Consider the following 18,012-nt stretch of genomic DNA (forward strand, 5'->3'; position numbering starts at 1 on the left):
GGTTCTGCACTATCAGTTACAGTGGTTTGCTTTCAGCTACTGCAGTTTTTCCTCAATTTCACAGAATCAGAGAATGGTAGGGGTTGGAAGGAACCTCTGGAGATCACCTTGTCCAACCCCCCTGCTTGAGCCGGCACACCCAGAGCAGGGGACACAGGAACGTGTCCAGGCAGGTTTTGAATGTCTCCAGGGAAGGGGACTCCACAACCTCCCTGGGCAGCCTGCTCCTCTGCTCTGTCACCCTCACAGTAAAGAAGTCCTTTAAAGAAGTCCTTGCTCAAGCAACTCCCTGTCTTTCTTAAACTAGGGGGCCCAAAACTGGACACAGTACTCTAAATGTGGTCTTACTAGAGCAGAGTAGAGTGGGAGGATAACATCACTTGACCTCTAGCCACATGCTTTTTTATGCACCCCAGGATACCCTTGGCCTTCTTGGCCACAAGGGCACATTGCTGGCTCATGGTCAACCTGCTGTGCACCAGCACTCCGCAGGTGCAGGACCTTGCACTTACTCTTGTTGAATTTCATGAGGTTTCCCTCGGCACAGTTCTCCAGCCTGTCCAGGTCTCGCTGGATGACAGCACAGCCTTCTGGTGTATCAGCTGCTTGCTCCTCCCAGCTTGGTGTCATCAGCGAACTTGCTGAGGGTACACTCTATCCCATTGTCCAGGTCATTGATGAATATATTGAACAGGACTGGACCCAGCACAGACCCCTGGAGAACACTGCTAGTTATGGGCCTCCAACCGGACTCTGCCCCCTTGACCATGACCGTGTGAGCTCTGTTGTTCAACCAGTTTTCTGTCCACCTCACTGCCCACTCATCTAACCCACACTTCATAAGCTTGTCTATGAGGATGTTATGGGAGACAGTGTTAAAAGCCTTACTGAGGTCAAGATAAACAACACCCACTGCTCTCCCTTCATTGACCCAGCCAGTTACACCATCACAGAAGGCTATCAGGTTGGCCAAGCATGACCTTCCCTTGGTGGATCTATGCTGACTCCTTCTGATAACCTTCTTTTCCTCTGCATATCTGGAGATGACCTCCAGGATGAACTGCTCCATCACCTTTCTGGGGATGGAGGTGACTGGCCTATAGTTTCTTGGGTCTTCCTTCTTGCCCTGTTAGAAGATTGGAGTGATATTTCCTTTCCTCCAGTCCTTGGGCACCTCTCCTGTCCTCCATCACCTTTCAAAGATGGAGAGTGGCCTGGCAAGAACATCTGCCAGCTCCTTCAGCACTTGCAGGTGCATCGCATCAGGGCCCATGGATTTGTGAGGATCCGGTTTGCCTAGGTGATCTCTGACCCAATCCTCCTCAACCAAGGGGAAGTCCTCCTTTCTCTAGATTTTCTCTCTCTCTTCTGGTGGCTTTGATGCCTGAGGGCATAGATAGTTACTATGCCCTCAGATAGTAGCTAATTACTTCCTCCCTGTTCTTGCTGGAAGCTGTGAGGAGCGTTGCATCTATATTGTCCTAATGTACTAAAAGGCTGTGCTGGTTTTGGCTGAGAAGGGGTTAATTCTCCTAACCGTGGGGGGGGTCGGCTACCTTCCCAGCTTCCCGCGCTCTGCCATGTGGCGGGGGGCTGGGAGGGGCAGGGCCACGGCCGGGGCGGCTGACCCCGACTGGCCAATGGCAGGTTCATTCCATACCATGTAACACCATGACCAGTATATTGAGGGGGGCCAGGTTGTGGCTCAGGGGCAGCGCGGCGTCAGGTCGGTGGGCGGTGAGTGGCTGTGTTGCGTGCGGTTTGTTTCAGCGGTTCATTCCCCTCCCCCCTCCCTTCCCCCCCCAGGGTTTTGCACCTCTCGTTCTCCTTTACATTGCATTTCTATTGTTGTTTCTTTTAATTTGAATTATTAAACTTTCTTATCTCAACCCACGAGCCTTACCCTTCTGATTCTCTCCCCCATCTACCGGTGGGGGAGTGAGCAAGCGACTGTGTAGGGCTGAGCTGCCTGCTAAACCACGACAAGGGCAAAACCCCTCAGCAGTCTATATTGTTATCCATAGACATCTGAAGCATCACAAATGCTAGAAGGATCATTAGGAACCCTCAGGACAGCCTCGGAATCCTTAACATGCTGTCTGAAAGACACTGCCTGGGGAGCCCAACATCCAAAATCATCCTGGGCTTACAAGACAACAAGGTTTGACCCATAACATTTCCTGATGATACAAGTCTATGCCCCACCCAGTGTAATTTTCTTTTACTTCAAAAAACATTTATAACAGGCCATGATGTGGAGGTGTCTTTTTTTTTTTTGATAGTGACCTAAGACATGAACGTAGGCATTCCAGCAACTCACTTATTCAGGGGGAACAAGAGGGACACTTTGAAGCGCAGAGAGTTGTATACATATCTTCCACTGCCATGCATACATGCAGATTTGCTGGGAGTAGTCATATCAGCTGAAGGCTACAGACAGCAACCCAACATCACACTGGAGTCCACTAGACCCTTTCTTCATTTTCTAGCAGCCAGACCACCCAATTTTATAGGTCTTCCCAAGCCTGAATGGCAGCTACAACTGTAGAGTGATTTTTGGATCCCATCTAAATCCTACTACCTCTGCTGCTTCGTCTGACATGGCAAAAAGCTTACCACGCCTACTTGCTTGACTCCTGGCAAAGATGCTCTCTTTAGCATCTTCTAAAGAGTGAGAAAAGACCACATCAATGAGGAATAAGAGATACCTATTGCACAGAGAGATAGAGGGACCACGACAAGATATTCTTAAAACTGAGCACAGATACTCACTTGTGCCCTCCGCCTCAGCCCACAGGTCTTGAGTTAGGATTTATTTACAGAGAAAGGCCTCAGAGCTGCACTAGCTACTCAGAGAGTTGTGGTTGACCCATGGAACTGTCAAGCAACTGCCAAAGCAGAACATGCCCTCCAGCTCAGCAAGGAATAACAACCTTAGCATATTTTCTTTGCAGGGTCTGTACAGCCCAAGCACTGGGAAGCCCAGAGGACATCAAGATTTTCTGCCATTGCTGTTACCAGCGCATCCAGCAACAGAAGGCATGACTGAATGCTCAAGACTGGGGTATATTAGAAGGAGTGTGGCCAGCAGGTCGAGAGAGATTATCGTCCCGCTCTACTCTGCCCTAGTAAGACCACATTTAGAGTACTGTGTCCAGTTTTGGGCCCCCCAGTTTAAGAAAGACAGGGAGTTGCTTGAGCAAGTCTAGCAGAGAGGTACCAAGATGGTCAGGGGACTGGAGCATCTCCCTTATGAGGAAAGGCTGAGAGACTTGGGTTTGTTCAGCCTGGAGAAAAGACGACTGAGGGGGGATTTCATCAATACCTATAAATATCTGAAGGATGGGTGTCAGGACAATGGGACTGGACCCTTTTCAACCGTGCTCAGTGACAGGACAAGGGGCAACGGGCACAAGCTGGAACACAGGAAGTTCCAGCTAAACATGAGAAAAAACTTCTTTACTGTGAGGGTGACAGAGCAGTGGCACAGGCTGCCCAGGGAAGTTGTGGAGTCCCCTTCCCTGGAGACATTCAAAACCTGCCTGGACACGTTCCTGTGTCCCCTGCTCTGGGTGTGCCGGCTCAAGCAGGGGGGTTGGACAAGGTGATCTCCAGAGGTTCCTTCCAACCCCTACCATTCTCTGATTCTGTGATTCTGTGACTGCCTCGCTACCCCAGAGAAGTCCCAAGGTCATTTCAACCATACATGTATAAGCTGTTTGCCAGAGAGTCTTTGTGCCCCTGAAAGGAACATCTGACCTTGCTCATCTGCCATCATTACGAATATGAGAAGACAAAGGACCTGTGGCAGCACATGTTCCAGATGCTGAGGAGCAAACTCCCCATCAGGTCACTAAGAGGTTCTTGCTCCCATCTTGCAGCTGAACTTTCGCAGTTTGAACACACCTGATGCAATCTGCTGAACACACAGGGAATAGTCATTCATTTTTACCTTTTAACCTACTTTTTATGACAGCATCCCCAGGACTGGAGAGTCACAGCAGATAAACAGCCCTGTTTGTGAAAAACAGGTATCCCTGGCTAAGCAGAAGAGCTGCTGGATGCTAAGCCTGGAAAAGGTGCCACAGATAACAGATGAGGGCCAAAAGACTTTGTTTTCATTTTTCCTTGAATCTGCCTGTTGTAGGGAAAGGTGCAGTCCATACACTTTTGCAGATTTTACCACTGCATTCTTTTTAAGGATCTCACGAACGGACAGCCCAGAGGTAGGATTTTTCATTCAGATATGAGGGACAGAGAGGAAAAAGGGCCCTCAGTTTTGTGTACATTTTTCCACAGATACAAGCTGATGCTACAGGAGCACCCTCTGTTTCGCAGGTACTTTGAAATAGAACAAGACTAGAACAGTCTGTGTTAATATTCCTTGTCTTGAAGTATTTTTGCACCAAATTATAGTTGTAAGATGGTCAGTGGATGTATTAAATCTGAACAGACCTGAAGCATTCCAGATGCCCCCATCCCAGTCAGAGAGGCTGTCCCTATGACAAGCCTGTGCCCAGTGTGAGCTGGCTGCTATAAACAAAGGGGACTGTATAAAAATAGTATCTAGCTGTGCACTTTACTACTGTATGCTGACTCCAGTAAACTGGGCTCTCTTTACGTATTCTGACTACATTTTGACTAATATGTGTTGGGTTGTATGTAAATGTTTCCTACTACTTGTTGGTTTTGGTTTGGTTTTCTTTGTTGTTTTTTTTTTGTTTGTTTGTTTTTGGTTTGTTTGGGTTTTTTTAATTTTCGTAATGGGACAGGCAGTCCTTGGAATGCCATTAAATGCAAGACTACACGATCATCAGCACACTGTCCCTGCAAGGCCAATGCAGTTTGTTTATACTTGACAGTAAGTTTTTACATTCAGGCCAAGCATTTCTGTGTTTTACACCACCTTTCTCAAAGTTCTTAGCACCATCATTCCCTTTCTCTCTGAAAGCTGAAGAGCAAGGCCACCTAACCATTCCCTGTTGCTGGCAAAAGGTAGATCAGTGTGTCTTAGTGCAAGGCAATCAGTCGCAGTCCACTTACACAGTGGAAGTAAGGACAGGCAACCAGCGAGAGTAACTGCAGAATCAGAGGATTCACACAGGATGAGGGAAGAATAGAAAGCATCAGTAAATCTTCCTTGGGTCAAGCCTCGACATTTGGCAAGTATGCAGAGAAATAGCATACCTCATCATATGCTTCATGGTTACTCTTCTTGGACCAAAAGCTGCAGCTGTAACACAATAAGCAGAGGAAGTTTGGATCAGAATGGCCAGGCAGAATATAAATTCATGTTGTATGACTGGGTCTTGCAATAGGGGCACTTTTTCAGTAATGGCATATTCCAGCCTGTCTGAACAGAGCAGTGTCTATTTGGGTAATGCTGGTTAAAAACTGCTCACGGGAAGAAAGAATGGCAGCAAAGACAGAGAGAAATTGTTTAAAACCAAAGGGCAGAAGGCTGAAAAGGCTAAAGAAAGAGGAATTTAGTATTTTATGGTTGGTTAAAATAGCAGAAGGGGTTTATGGCCATAGAGCTGGAGGATCAGGAATCCCAGTCAGGGGTGGGACCTTCTGAACACAAAAAGGGATGGAAAATGGTATATGGAGAATAGAGACCATCAAGAACAGAAGCATAAACACAGGTGGTAATTTGGTAGTGCGTTGTAAGAGAAACAGAGGTAAGATGAGAAGCAAGAAATCACTAATTCTGAAGATGAAAACTGGATGAAATTACAGCCTCTGTTAACTGCCCAACCTTCCCTTTCTCCATAATCACTTTTAGATTCATTGCCCTATGTGACACAGGATAATTAGAGGTAATTATATCCCTATAGATTTCATGAAAATTAGCAGTATGGAGAAAGACTTATATAACATCTCTGCTATATGTAAAAAAATGCAGATACAATGCTACTTTCCATTTAGCAAAAGAGATCTGGCCCGTCAGCACTTGTGCAACTCCTCATAGTGTGGCTAACAGAGAAGATAAAGGATGCATGTGTGGGAGGCCAGAGTTCATTTGTTCTGTTGCTCATGAAAACATTATCCTGTTCTGTTTAATCTGAAGACTTTTAAGTAAATTATGAGTTGAGAGTTCTACTTCACATACAAACAATGAAGAGATAGAGCTCTTTTGTTTGCCTGCTAGAATTCTAATTATTCTAAAGATCTGCTTTTTAGTTTGGTATTGTAGACTAGGTATTATTAAAGGGAATTTACTCTGGATTTGGGTGAGAATGAGAGAACATAGTCTCAATGATTTACGTGCTTCTGAAGTTTGACAGAGTACAAATCTACTGGTTTCCATGAAAGTTCAATGTAACAGTTTTAGAATTCAAGATAATACTATCAAGTTTTACTTAGAAATTAACTAATTGATCAATTAATTACAAAACCTGATAAAAAGTCAAATTCCTCAACATTCCTAACTTTCTCCCCATGTAATAAACAGTCTCACCAGTGGCTAAAAATTACTTATAAAAACACATCTAAGCATTCTTAGATGCAGTCTTATATAAGAATAAGCGAAGATAAAAAGCCTGTGGTTAACAGTATAAAAACATATGCAAAGATAGGAGACACATTTTTGCTAGTCAAAATATAGTATATGCCAATTTTAGTGACAATGTGTGTAGTGCTTGCATCTTATCAGAAGTAAAAGGAATTAAGAGATTTTTCAAGATCATTACTATGTACAGAATTATGCTTAAATTGGGATATATTTAAGACACCATTCTAGCAATATCTTGAATTTTTCACTAAAAGATCTGCTGGTACATTTTGTCCACATCCAGATAACCATAGGTCAAGTAGGATCTGAAATCAAGTTGAGCAATTCTCAAGCATTGTTTCTTGATATTTAGTAACACAGTCAATAAAGAAGACAGACAACCCTGCAGGGGGCAAGAAACCCAGACTTAACTGTGATGTGCTGTCTATCTCATGCACAGACACACTGTGTTCTGAGTTACTATAAGTAAAAGGAACAGTATGGAATATGCATTACAGATGGATCACTTGCTGAGCAAAGCTTCTTGGCATTCACATAAGAGGTAGGAGCCATTCACCATGGTTCAGATGTAAAAGAGGAAATTAAGGGAAAAAAATATTTGGTACATCTGTAATGCAAATTCAGACATCATCTAGCTTTTCTGGACAACTCAGTTTTTAATAATGTAAATTAGTGAGGCGTATACTGATTATAATTTTAGAAGATAGTTATCCAAATTTATAGGTATTTTGAAGGGAAGGGCTCATCAGAAATCAGTATTACAACACAAAGGCTTCCTGCTTGAAGCTCTAGCTGATTGCTGAACAGTTCAAGAGAAAACAAGAAGTTTACATTAGAGCTACCCATCGATCTCAGCTGTTAACAGAAGAAAAGGTCTTCCCAGGTAACTGTCTGCACTCTCTTATTTGAAATATATCTCCACTGGTAGAGAAACAGATTGAGTTTGATGGATATTCTTGTTGCATTCTGAGGTGTGAAGAAAAGGCCTGAACTGTGCATATGCTATAGAAGACAGTTTTCGCTATTACTTCTGGTGGCTCATTGTAGCTGTTACTGCTTTGTTCATAACCTTTGCACTCCATGATGTCTTTTGAAAATACAGAATTTATTTCACTGGTTGCCTTCAATTAAAGTGGCATTTCTGTTCTGGAGTATAATCTGTAAAATGACATTTGACTCAGTTTTTCTGTGACTTCCAATCGAGTGTGTTCATTTTATGTATGTAAATGAGCATGCCAGCTACACAGGCACAACCTGATAGTCAAGCTGGTTCTTTTCTTCATCCTGTCTCTGTGACTATGCCCTTAACTAACTCCTGGGTTGTTTCAACATAACTGCTTATACACAGCTGTGCTGAAGATGCAAAGAATGGATGTAATCCATCTTGCCCTACCTTAAATTTTTGTATCTGCTCTTACGGAGGAATATAAATGAATTTTTAAAAAGGTGGGGTTTTTTTGATCAAACAGTTAGTTATGCATGAACACATATATCTGGAGGAAGGGTCTACTAAAGCAGTATTTGCATGACAGGTTTTAAAAAGTTAAATTTCACTTTAAAGTCAGGAGAATCATATAGTTCGTGAGAAGGTTGTCCATGAGTGTGAGACAGGGATTTTTTTTCTTTTTTTTTTTTTTTTAAAACCTGACTTCTATAAATAGATAAAACACAGCAATATTCCCTCATAATGCAGATAGGAAGACTGCCAGCACCCTTTGGTATAAGGAATCTGCAAGCAACTTAAAGCAGAGAAGATGAATAAAAACTTGACACAGTCATGTCTGTACTAAAGGCAGATTTGATCTTAAGTCCTCTAGAACATCTTCCTTTACTTTCTATTTTGAGTTTTTCCCTGAGCAAATAGCATTTCTGAAGAAAATCCATCTAACCAGGGCTGGTACTTATCCTCACATTAATCAGTTGTCAAGAGATCATCCCACTTGGATGGCATGATAAATACACCTTAGGATGAACAAAATCCAGTAGGAGTTGGAAAGGACAGCTTGTACATTTCTGATGTTCTTTCCAACACAAGCATAGAGAGTCATTACAGCACTGTTCAAGACAAGCAGTATTAGAATTCCTCAAAACCTAAACATACTGACTTTATTTTTTAGAACAAACAGGTTTTTTAGAGCTGGTTTAAGTGTCCAATGATCTTGAGAGAACTGCAATAGTAAGTCTATTTTAACTTCCTATTAATACCCTCATAAAAAGTATTCTGTAGAAATGAAGAATATTTATTCAATTTAAAAGGTACTCATTGCAGAAATAATTAAAAACAAGTCTGAAAAATATGGGAGGCATAGAACTTACTACAGATACCTAGTACTCTGTGATATAATTTTTTTATATATACACATAATGTAAATTTAAAGATTTAAGAATAAAGTATTCAGTCCTCCAGTCTTTCTAAAGTCCCGACACCACACAGCTTTTAGGGAAACTGGTGAGATGATACATATTTTGTAAGTCTGAATCTAGACTTGGTTATTTTGGCATCCATGTACTCCATGCCAACTGATACTATATCTCTTTAGCCTCATAGATCAGTAACTTTCCCTGTTTCTTACATACACATTTTTATGTCTCTCCTCCTACAATATCCTTTAGAAGTAAGCAAGACAAAATAGGCTGCCTGGAATACTGCTCAACAGATATCGATATTATAATCATTTAGTTAACACAAATCCGTGTATCTACCATATGATGCTCTTCCGGATGTTCTGGTATTATTTTCTGATACAGCAATTAAAGCAGCTTTGGAAATGGCTTGTCACATATTTATCTTGAATGGGCTACATTCTAATAGAGGTCAGCTGCAGCCATGAATTTTATGTGCAGTGTATGAAACAGTAATATCAGTCCATATATGCTGGCTAAAACACTCCTATTCAAAGTCTGAACAGATGGCTGATTCACTGTGTACATAGACTCTTCATGGCCAACATTTTAAGCATAGTGACTTGCCACTAATAAGACACTGACACTGCTTTAGAAGAACATGATGTTCTTTCGTATTTCAAAACAACATTTCCACTCTGAAAAATACCAGTAAACAGTTTCTGAGATGTCCAAAAGGAGTATCAGCTGATCCAGAGGATTCAGCAACAGCAGTATAGGATATTTTTTGTTGTCATTCCCATTAGGATTTTAATTATACTGTTTACCTTTTCAACTGGAGATAGCATTTCCTATCGAACGGCTGTTATAGTATTGACAACCCAGGTGTTCAGCTTTATTCTTTTGCTCTGAGCAAGGAAACAACTTCAAATTTATATTCTGAGCTAAAGTTTCAAGAAGCCATGAATCGATTGATGCTGTTGTGGATATGTTACATACCTCTGGCACTTCACTTTGGAATGTAGTACTAACCAAAACCAGCAGAGTTTTTTAAAATCTTTTTAAAAATCCAACTATTATTTTGCCATGTTAGATAGTATTTTAGAGCAAGATTCATCTGCCCAAATATAGATGAAGCTACCCACACCTCAGCTACTTGTGAGGGCTCCCTTTATAGTCAGTGGAAAGAAACAGGCACTTTTAGAGCACAATTGATCTTCTCTTAAGATTGACAGCTACACTGTAGACATCTAAAGTTGGATGAGATTAATAGTGTCCCCAACATTTGCTAAATTATGCAAGATTCTATATAAATAGAAGACAAAGTCTCTTCCCTAAAGAGCTTTCATCTTCAGTCAATACATTTCCAGAACTGAGCATCTAAATTGCCTGTCTCTGTCAAGTGCCTCCCTTTGATGTTATTCCATAAGGTGCTCTCTGGTTTTCCTGGACAACACACGGCACTCACTTGAGAAAGCAGTACATTCAGGACAGTGAGCAGAAGAATTACCAAGAGAATCTCTGAGAGCTGTTTTTCCAGAAATGTGATAGGTAACCTTTTGAAAAGTTTTTATTTATCTTGTTAGAAGTGAGTTGTATTTTGTCAATTTTTACTGACAAGTTGGAAAGGCAAGTACTTCAAAGTAGAATGAAGAATAGCGTTTGCCTGCAAGAGCCTGCACTTCCCACATACGCTGATTCCTCTGGGAGACAGCGAAGTGAATTAGTGGCTCCTCCTCTTCAGTACTCTGTGACATGCATGCACGTGTACAAGCACAGAGATATAAGGGAACTAGAAACACTACTTGTGCCATTTTCCAAGCCTTAGACAGAGCACTGAAGAGGTAGGAATCCAGGGCCAATATAGGCCTGATGGTAAACTAAAGGTATTACCACCACTCTTACTTTTGTTAACAAAATTACAACTCAAGGGCAGGGCAAAATTTGACTTTTTTAAGGCAACAGGCTTATTTTAGAAGAGGACAAGAACAGCATCTACTTACACGGAACACACAAATAGAACATTGGAAAACTAAATTTTTTGATACATTGCTTTGCTGGAAGAAAATAAAAAAAAAGCTCTGGGGATTTGTAACAATCAAACTTGCACAACTTCATTTCTAAAGCAAAATAATATTTTATGTATTGCTATAATAGAAGCTCAAGATACTAGAGTGAAAGCTGAACGCTGAAGTACTGGTCTACACTGCTAAAGTAGGTACAGATATGTGAGATATTTACCTTACACTTTAGCTAAACAAGTACTAAAATACAGCCATCAATGTCTATATTTCTATGGAGTGCATGAATGACTACAGGAATTGTTATAATTAAGAACACTAGCAGGTGAGATGTAGAAGTCAATGTTTCTATGTAAGGATTAGAAACGGAAACCTTTCAAGGTTCAGTTAAAAAAAAAATTCTAAAATTTTGCCTGCCTAATCTTAAGTGATCAAGTGGATTGAAAGTCATTGTCCTAGAAAAAACAACAGTATGCAACTACTCTGATAAAATTTCAAGTGTACCATTCCCATTACACTAGGAGATAACATTCAAAACAACACTAGACACAAGCTATCCTTTTACAAACCTCTATATGGTTTCACAACAGCCACCCTTTTTTTCTCATACTAGCCCTATGCTCGCTTTAATAAACTTAAGTACAAATTACTTCAGAAGTATTTTAACAGAGATTTTGTGAATTTAAAAAATCAGAATTTTGCATTCTATAACTGGCTTGGCTGAACTGGAGCATAAAGACCCTATTAACGTTTTGTCAGGAACAGTGCTGAAGGACACCACCTTTCATACAAAAATTTCCTTTCTGATAGGCTTCTGAACCAGATTAGAAGTTTCCAAATGTGTTATCTACAGCACATTGGAGTCTAACCTGTGGGGAAAATAAATAAATAAATAAATAGATAACTTGCTCACAGATAGAGGAATTACTTTGTCCAGAGCACACCAGGTTTGTCAAATCAATGCAGGAAACATCTAATTTGATGAGCTGGACCCTAGGAAAAGTTGCAAGTAGATAATTCCACTGAATATGGGATATCATATCTAAAATAACGATCTCAATAATTGAAGTATCCACTGTAACAACAGCAGGATAACATGTGTATTCAGACCTGTCAGCTAAATGAGTTAAACCAAAGCCCCGGGATTTTTAAAGAATTTTTTTCTACCTCATGCTCTATCACTGGATAACTAGTCTAAAGAGAACATTCTTGTTCAATGCATATAATCTCTTCAGTGCATATTTAACTATTCAAATTTAGCTAACATATTATTTTTACTAAAGTATAAAGCAAAACAAGATCTCAGTCACAACCACAAAATCTTTTTTAATGTATTCCTTGTGCTACTTCTGAATATTAATAAAAATTAATAATTAATTTTGCCTTTGGCATTGCAAGATATACTAGTTTTAATTAGTGTACTGTACTCCTTTACAATTAAAAAATAATTGATGTCCACACTTATTGGCGGTCTCTGTGATCTCTTTTCCTGTTGTTGTCAACAAATGCCTCAAAAAACAAGTTCAAGAATGTTTTGCTGTCCACTTGATTTACACACCAAAAGTAACAGACAAATCTTTTATGATGAAACAGAACAGTTTTCTGTTTAAATTATACACAAGTATATTAACTAGAAAGAGAAAATTAGAAGCTGATGGCTCCAAGAAATAATGGAAAGGCTATAAAAATATTTAGTCTATCAACAAATTTGCCTGGAACGTATCAGTGGATGACAGAGTATTTCAACTTATATGCAGTGGCCATCTTGTATTTGTTATGTCAATCCTTCTGAGCATATAATACTGATGTCCCCCTTGATCAGTTTCATTTATTTAAATTCAGCATATCATATTACTCTTTTCCTACGACATATTAATTGTACCGTGAATTACTTCATTATATAACACTAAAGTCTCTCTTTCTCACTTGGAAAGAATGAGTCAAAGAATCAAATTCCCATAGGGAAAAAACCTAACTTCCCTTCAATATATTTGCATCAGGAATCTTGAATAAATATAAGGGTTTTTTTATTACAGCCACTGAAACAAATACATCAAATCCCAGATGTAAATTCTCCAGCACAGTTACAAAACAAAAGATTTGGTAAAGAACAACCCAAACCGACTACTTCTTAGCTAATCCAGAAGTTCATGCTTGTAACTTAAAACTAGGTCAGAAAATGCATTCAGAAGAGACATTTTGGGGCATGACAAAAAGCTAACTAAAAATCGTTGAGCTTATTTTTTTAATATTACAGCACTACACACATCAGAGTTAGACACAGGACAAGGGCTAGATAAACAAATAAACAGAAGAGCAAAAAGGGTTTAGACACACAGGAATAAAAATGCTTTTTTTTTTTAGTCTAATCCACATGCTTGTAGAGTAGCGAACACAAAAAATCAGCAAATCAGATATTTATTTAATTAATGCTTTTATCATGATTAATGATCTCAATGGTCATTTTAACTAAAAATGGGTAGTAATTCAAGTAATACATTTAAATAAATATAGTTGAAGAACTGAGAGTATTACAAAGTACATTCTTATTTCTGAGGATTTTTCAAAGTTATTTCTCAACAACTTTCTGGCACTATACCTGAGCTACCGCCTTGGCCTCCGCTATGAGGGGACCCCTCATGGCTCCCATCGCCACGGCACGCGCACACCACAGGCAGCACGGAAATGTTACCTGCTCCTAAGGTCCAAACCTTCAGGCTTGCTGCTCTGCCCAAAGGTGCGAATGCCTCAATTACCACAAACATCAGTAAGCTGCTTATTTTAGAACAGAAATCTTCACTAGATTTAAAGGTAAATCTTACTGCTGAAAACAAACAAGAAAATAACGTAAACTAATAGATCAGAGATACGCAGACATCCTACTTCAGGAAATGACTGAAAAAGCATGCCCCTTACCTCTGCTGTGTTGAGGAACATTAGCTACCAAGAAGTTGCAGTTTTACTGTGAGAAGCTGCAGTGCCAGAGCTGTAGAATACCTGGAGCCCCACGAGGCTTTAATGGTGCTGAGCTGCCTCCTGCCCCTCAGCCCCCAGCCCAGTGGCCCCCTTAGGCCCAATCCCCGCCATGCTGTGGGATTTCCAGCACCAACCAGGGGCTACACCTGGTACTTGGCTCTCACTGCCGCCCCAGTCTGCCACCCATGCTGAGGGCCCGTGCCCTGCCTTGGGGGGCCCTGCTGGCCCCCGCTCCCCTTCCTCCAGCTCGCCAACAGGTCTCTTCAGAAAATACAGGCACTTCAGGAGCCTTTAGTCTTTTACACAAGTTCAAGCTCATGCCTGCTTGCTTTTTATTCCCTAGGCAGCTGCCTTTAAAGGAGCTATCCTGGGAACGAATCTCTGAATTTACCACAGCTGCCTCCTGGTTCTCATAGTATACACCTTCATTGCTGCTCACGACGCTTGCTAGCCAGGCACTTTGCACAGCACAGGAGAGCTCTGATGCCTTTCAGCTCACCCACCTAACCATGGCCTTTAATGGAAGGTTTTGGGTGCCTAATATGGCAAGATAGTAGTCCCACACATTCTCATTAAAAGCAGCCAAAAGGCATCAAAAACCCCACTGGCCACAGGTACACCACCATGTTGTGGATCGGCCACCACCACCTCTGCAAACAGTCTAATCACTGCTGCTAACAGTGCTGACTTTAATGCTGTTTTAATGTATGGATTTGCACAAAACCAGAGCAAATGGGGGCTACTGCTTCCAAAATTTTGAGTTTCTGGTTAAATGCCCAGGTTCTGGAGTCCCAACACACAGCTTAGTAATTCTGGCACTCCTGCTGACATCAGTTACAGCCACAGGTCACTGCAGAGCAATTTTGTCAGGTAGCAATTAAATAGCATGAGTGAAAGTGAGATCTTTTTACAAAGTTCCTTCCCCTGCACTTCCAAAATTCATAAGAAATTTCAATGGATTAAAAAGTATTAAATGAGTGGGGACATGAACCACTAATTCACATATGACCAGTTTTCCAATGACTAAAACCTCATTTTATCTGTCAGTAAAGTGGTAAGCTGTAGACACTTTAATTAGACTTGTATAAATTTTCATAGTCTATGCACACTTTTTAAATTTTTTTCAACAATTTCAAATTTCAGGTTTTGTAAATTCTGTTTGTATCATACTGTCATGGTTACAACTAGTACAATTCTGAACAATGAGCCCATAAACTCTTGAGCACAGACCATAAACTTCCATTTTAACCTTCCTCATTACCCTCAGTTCAGGGCAGACAAAGTAATAAATGCAATCCTAAGACAATTACTGTGGAAGGTCTCAGTACCCCAACCACAGCTCCAGAGGTTTTGTCCTAGGAGTTTTGAATATAAAACCTTTCTCTCCTCATCATCATACATTTTTTCCCAACCCTCCCATAGAGGCAGTCCTGAACAGGATGCTTTTCCCTTTTTATTTATGTGAATTCTCTTGACATGACATGCACCACATTCATAGTAATCACTGACAGATAGTTAAAGTTTCTAATGGGCTACAGGGGAAACCATTTTCCACCGACTGTTCTACATGCCAGGATAAAATATATCTTGTGGACTAAATCTCTTCCCACTTGTATCTTGCCAAAAAGTGTGGGTTTTGTTTTTTAAACAAGACTTGAATGAAATTCCATTAGCTATTCCTGAGCTATGGCTGAATAACTATTTCAGCACAAAAAAAAAATAAAAATAATCTAACCACAGGTAATTGAACTTGTCTCAAACATGAGTTGCTTTCTGAAAGCATGACATGGGAATAGACTTTAGTATAACGGCAAAGTTATTTGGTTTATACAATCTTCATTGAATCAAACCCAGTTAAAGACCACTTAGAAAAATATTTTTAGACCAGCTGGGATGCTTTAACCATAGATGTCTTCTTCATGGATGGATGAATATACCCATTAGCTTGCATGGTTTACAATCTATGTATGTGGAAAGCCATCAGAACTCAGAAGTTATTCCAGAATTGCTGTCATCACTTTTCAATTTGTGCTATGCCCCTTCAGTATGATATAAAAAATTATTTTTTGAAAAGTCAAAAGCAACTTTGTTTTATCCATGTTATATTTTTGTGATGTTTTGTACTGTTGCTTTTGGTTTTGAATGCTATACCAGCAAGCACTGAGGAGCGAGAGATTTTATATTTAATTTGCTGTAGATAATGAATGTAAATAGATGATATATATTTTCAGTCAGGCATGGTAAGGATTACAGTGTATTTCCTCTAAGCACTGAACACACAGAAAACTTAAGTTTGTAATATGCTACTAGATTGACTTCAAGCTTTGAACAACTGAGAGAAAATGAGGAATTTTAGCAAAACCACAGTAAATCCAAACTTTGTTGGTGTTCGTACTTGAGGCCTCCAAAGGTATATTCCGTATTCCAGTCTTCATGAACCTGGGAAGATCACAGCTCATGGTTTCCTGTATGGCTCACCTTAATTCTTCAGGTTTTTTGCTACAGGTACCCTACTGGGAGCTGGGAAATAGAAGGGGTTGCAGCCTCAGCCCCCCATACTTATCACTGCAGATGACTCTAGGAAGAATAGAAAACACATGGATAAGCCATCCTGCTACCCAAATTCTGCTCTGATCCCCCTTTCTCATAGCTTGGAAAGAAAACTGGATTTTCTCCAAGGCTAGACAGGTGGCAGGGAAATATTTTTTGGTTAATTACCTCAGAATGCTGGGAAAGGTGTGCTGCTACCTCATGTCTGCATTGCGCTGCCTCACACTGGTAATTAAGCTGATCAGTACTGGTACATCTACCCACCAATCAAAGCTGGATATAAGGCATATTTTGAGGAGACAAAGCATTAAACAGCATTGAATTAAGAGTTTGGGTAATCAAGATGGCACATGTTCTACTTGAAAAATAAGGCCAATCCTTCCAAAAAAGGGACAGCTGGCATGCTGGAAGTCAATCTTAACTACAAGAAATGTGTTTCTTGCTTTAGGAGTCACAGTTGGGGCCTCTGTGCAGCCTTGTAGCTAATGAGTTGATAATGCCTCCTTCAGGGGAAGGGAAAAAGGCCACTACTCAAATTCTCCTTGATTCCTCTTCATTTGGGATCCTGGCAAATCAAGATTGGCTCCAATATTTTTATAATGACCAGTCTTGCCAATGGTAGACTCAGTGACAAGCACACTCAACCCAGTCTTAAATTAAACACAGCATTATAAGTGAAAACTTGGAGACTACACATAAGTGGTTCAACCAAAATTAGGAAAACTACATGCCTTTACACACCATGCATGTTTTCAGCACTGCAAATGTCTTACTGTTTCTGAATACTTGGCTAACCCTTCATATTGTGACATTCTTGAACACATCCAAATTTAAACACTATTATTTTTAATGCACTGTTTTCTATAGGGAATACCACAGTAAAGTCGATTTTGTATCATTAACAACAGGAAAAGAGAGATTTTTTTCGCTATCAGTGCTGCCAAAAAAATTGCAGCCTCATGTATTTCTGTAAAGATAAGTATGAGAGATGTTCTCTGTATTTCTTAGAGTAAATAATGTGCTCCCCTGCCGATTCCACACAAATGTGAAAACAAGCACAAAGACACAAAGTTAGTGACTCTCTTAATATTTCTCAGAAACAGATAATTTGGCCCAATCACAAATATGTGTGTGGTACTTAATGCTTACTTTACTTGCAATTTGCTGCAAGTATCTGTGGAAGCACATATGCACATGCCAAAAGTAGCCAATTTAGTGTCAAGGCTTCACAGTGGACCAGTTACATATTTTCAGACATTTTTGCTATAGTCTCTATAAATAAAATTAATTAATTGCTTGGTCAAATTAGGCACACAATTAAGCATGTATGTTTTTATAAAACTTTCCCTTAACATCACCTAACCTGACAATGCCTGGACTTACACATAACTTACTAGGCAAGCTATTACTAGAAACAGGCTGCTTCAGCCTAACGGGGCCTAAAATGCAAACTGCAGCAGAGCTTAAGAGTAGTAATCAGTATTAATTGCAGTATTCATGGGAATTTTTTTAACATAAATCAAATTAATAGATTGCACAATTTCAAAACTATTACTCTCAACAAACTTTTCTCTAGATAAATAATTGCTTACGCTGCTTTTTAAAGAC

Source organism: Phalacrocorax carbo, chromosome 8 (assembly GCF_963921805.1).
Source record: "Phalacrocorax carbo chromosome 8, bPhaCar2.1, whole genome shotgun sequence".
NCBI lineage: Eukaryota > Metazoa > Chordata > Aves > Suliformes > Phalacrocoracidae > Phalacrocorax > Phalacrocorax carbo.